Consider the following 3,838-nt stretch of genomic DNA (forward strand, 5'->3'; position numbering starts at 1 on the left):
TATGAATTGCAATTAAAGTATATTTTTATTTTTTATTTTATTTAATTAAAAGTGACCGAAAATAATAAAATAAAATAAAAGGAAAATAAAATAAAATTTCAAAACTAAAAGAAAATAAAATCAAAGCAAATTGAAAACTAAATTAATTAATTAAAAAGATTTTGAAATTAGCAATTAAAAAGATATGATTGAAAATTATTTTGAAAAAGATTTGAAAAGATCATTTTTTTAAATTAGAATATTGACTTGACTAAAAAAAAGATATGATTTTGAAAATCTTTGACTAATTTAATGCAAAATTTCAAAAATTATGAGTAAAATAAGGAAAAGATATTTTTTTGATTTTTGAATTATAATGAGGAAAGAGAAAAACAACAAAATGACACTAAACTTAGAAATTTTAGATCAAAACAGAGAGGACAAACAAGAAAACTTTGAATGTCAAGGTGAACACCAAGAACAAATTTTTGAAAAATTTTTAATTAAATAAAAGCACAAAAACACCAAACTTAAAATTTTTAGAAAATCAAATACAAATTTTCGAAAATTTAGAGGAAAACACAAAGAAGACACCAAACTTAGAATTTTTAAAAATCATGAAAGAACTGAGGATATGCAAATTCGAAAAATTAAAAGAAAATAAAGGCATGCAATTGACACCAAACTTAAAATATGAAACTAAACTCAAATAAAAGACTCTAAACCAACAAAAATAAATTATTCATAATCTAAGCAACAAGATAAACCGTCAGTTGTCCAAACTTGAACAATCCCCGGCAACAGCGCCAAAAACTTGGTGCACGAAATTACAATCACACTTTTGTAACTCCGCACAACTAACCAGCAAGTGCACTGGGTCGTCCAAGTAATACCTTACGTGAGTAAGGGTCGATCCCACGGAGATTGTCGGCTTGAAGCAAGCTATGGTTATCTTGTAACTCTTAGTCAGGATATCAATAATTCTCAGATTTAATTGTAAAAAGTAAAAGAACATGAAATAAATACTTGTTATGCAGTAATGAAGAACAGGTTGAGGCTTTGGAGATGCTTTGTCTTCTGAACCTCTGCTTTCCTACTGTCTTCTTCTTCATGCACGCAAGACTCCTTCCATGGCAAGCTTTATGTTGGGCATCACCGTTGTCAATGGCTACATCCCATCCTCTCAGTGAAAATGTTCCAAATGCGCTGTCACCGCACGGCTAATCATCTGTCGGTTCTCGATCATGTCGGAATAGGATCCATTGATCCTTTTGCATCTGTCACTACGCTCAACACTCGCGAGTTTGAAGCTCGTCACAGTCATCCCTTCCCAGATCCTACTCAGAATACCACAGACAAGGTTTAGACGTTCCGGATCTCAGGAATGACCGCCAATGATTCTAGCTTATACCACGAAGACTCTGATTTGAATCATGAGGCTAAGAGATATGTATTCAATCTAAGGTAGAACGAAGGTGGTTGTCAGGCACGCGTTCATAGGTGAGAATGATGATGAGTGTCACGGATCATCACATTCATCAAGTTGAAGTGCGAATGAATATCTTAGAATGGAAGCAAGCGTAATAGAATGGAAAACAGTAGTAATTGCATTAATTCATGAAGAACAGCAGAGCTCCTTACCCCCAACAATGGGGTTTAGAGACTCATGCCGTAGAGAACACACAAAGAAACGTGTAAAGTGTCATGAGGTACAAGATGAATCACTGAAAGTAGTATTTATAGTAAACTAGTGACCTAGGGTTATAGAAAATGAGTAAGCTAGGGTGTTTATTGTAAAAATCCACTTCCGGGGCCCACTTGGTGTGTGCTTGGGCTGAGCATTGAAGCTTTCATGTGTAGAGACATTTCCTGGAGTTAAACGCCTATTTTTATGCCAGTTTGGGCGTTTAACACCAGCTTTTGTGCCAGTTCTGGAGTTAAACGCCAGAATTCTTGAGCTGACTTGGAATGCCTGTTTAGGCCATCAAATCTCGGGCAAAGTATGGACTGTTATATATTTCTGGAAAGCCCAGGATGTCTACTTTCCAACGCAATTGAGAGCGCGCCAATTGGGCTTCTGTAGCTCCAGAAAATTCACTTTGAGTGCAGGGAGGTCAGAATCCAACAACATCTACAGTCCTTTTTCAGCCTCTGAATCATAGTAAAGCCCACAAAAGTACTTTTTATTTAAAAACTAATAAAAACATAATAAAAACTAACTAAAATATACTAATAACATACTAAAAACAATGCCAAAAAGCGTATGAATTATCCGTTCATCATGTATCAAGTGGTAATACTTGAAAACAAAGCATTTAGAGTCGTAGCTTTGTTATCAACTCATGGGGCAAAGCAGCCAAAAGGAGAAGCTAATAAGAAAAAAAATCAAAAGCTTGTTTCAAGGAAGAAATACAAGAAAAAGATTTCATAAAATGAGCTAGATAGAAGCATCAATCATTTACATTTCTTTTGTGATTGTAGCATGCATAGAAAACTAGCTAACCATGAATATTGAGTTGCAATTCTTCTTATCTTGGATTGTCAATCTTTATTGCATGATTCTTTTCTTGGTTGAGGACAAGCAAGGTTTAAGTTTGGTGTTGTGATGACATGTCACCATGTCATGTTTTTCTATGCTTTTTCATACAAGAAATTGATGATTTGTGCTTAAATATTGAATGCTTTTGTACTTAAATGGTATATTTTCTTGATCTTTTAATTTTATAAATCTTGTAGGAAATAAGAAGAAAAAGAAGCAAAGAAGCACAAAATAAGCTAAAAAGGAGAAAAAAAAGAGCTTTGCGGCACACTTTGAAGTTGGAGCACACTTTGGAGCCTTAGGCCACGCTTTTAAAAGCGTGGCCCATGACCAAATTAAAGGAGATTGGCAATCAGCACACAAAGCTCCGCTCTTGCCAAGAGCAGAGCATTACCGTGATGCAAAAATGAGCTTGGAAGCAAAATTTTCGCTAAGTTAAAACTTGGGCGCTCACAGCATGACCATGCCTCCTTCAAAGGGCCATAACTTGAGCTACAGACGTCCGATTGATGTGCTTTCAGTTGCGTTGGAAAGCTGACATTTAGAGCTTTCCAACGATATATGCAAATTCATATTTGGCCTGAAATTGTGGCTCTAGCGGAATGCATCTTTAAGGACCAAAAACAAGTAAAAAAAATCAGCCAATGCTTCCATCAAGGTTCGAAGCTGGAGCCTCACTCCAAAGTAAAGTAGCGCTCTCAAGGAGAGCACAGCGCTCTCTTGGAGAGCATTGTCGTGCTCTCTCCCAAAGAAAATGCAAGGAAAATAAGCCAACATGGCTTCACTAGGATTCGAACTTGAGACCTTCCACTCAAGGCAAGGTGCTACCTCTTTTTGCTTCAGAAAGAAATTGCTTCCCAAATGCTTCCACCAAGGCTTGAACCTGGAACCTCACCAAGGAAGCATCAATGCTGCTCTCTTGGAGAGAGCTGAGCGCTACATTGACACAGCCAGGGAGCATAGTTGCGTGCAACAAAGCAAGGCCAAGGAAACAAGCACCAATGGTGCGCTCTTGGTGAGAGCCGAGCATTGCCCTGGGAGCAACACCCATGGGCCAAAAATTGAAAAAAAATTCCATTTTAATTCAATTCTTCACCAATTTGAAAAAGGCCAAATCCAAATCAACCCACTCTTCTTCAAATCCAAAGCAAGCAAAGCCCATTAACTCAAAGGCACAAGGATCAATTAGATTAGGAATTTCATTTAATTGTAATTTATTTTTCATTTCATTTTCATTTTTCATTTTGTAAAGCCTATATAAGGCATCATTTTCATCTTTGTTAAGGAGGTTGGCCCTAATAGAGAGCATTGAAGGCTGGC

The sequence above is a fragment of the Arachis hypogaea genome, chromosome 15 (genome assembly GCF_003086295.3).
Source record: "Arachis hypogaea cultivar Tifrunner chromosome 15, arahy.Tifrunner.gnm2.J5K5, whole genome shotgun sequence".
NCBI lineage: Eukaryota > Viridiplantae > Streptophyta > Magnoliopsida > Fabales > Fabaceae > Arachis > Arachis hypogaea.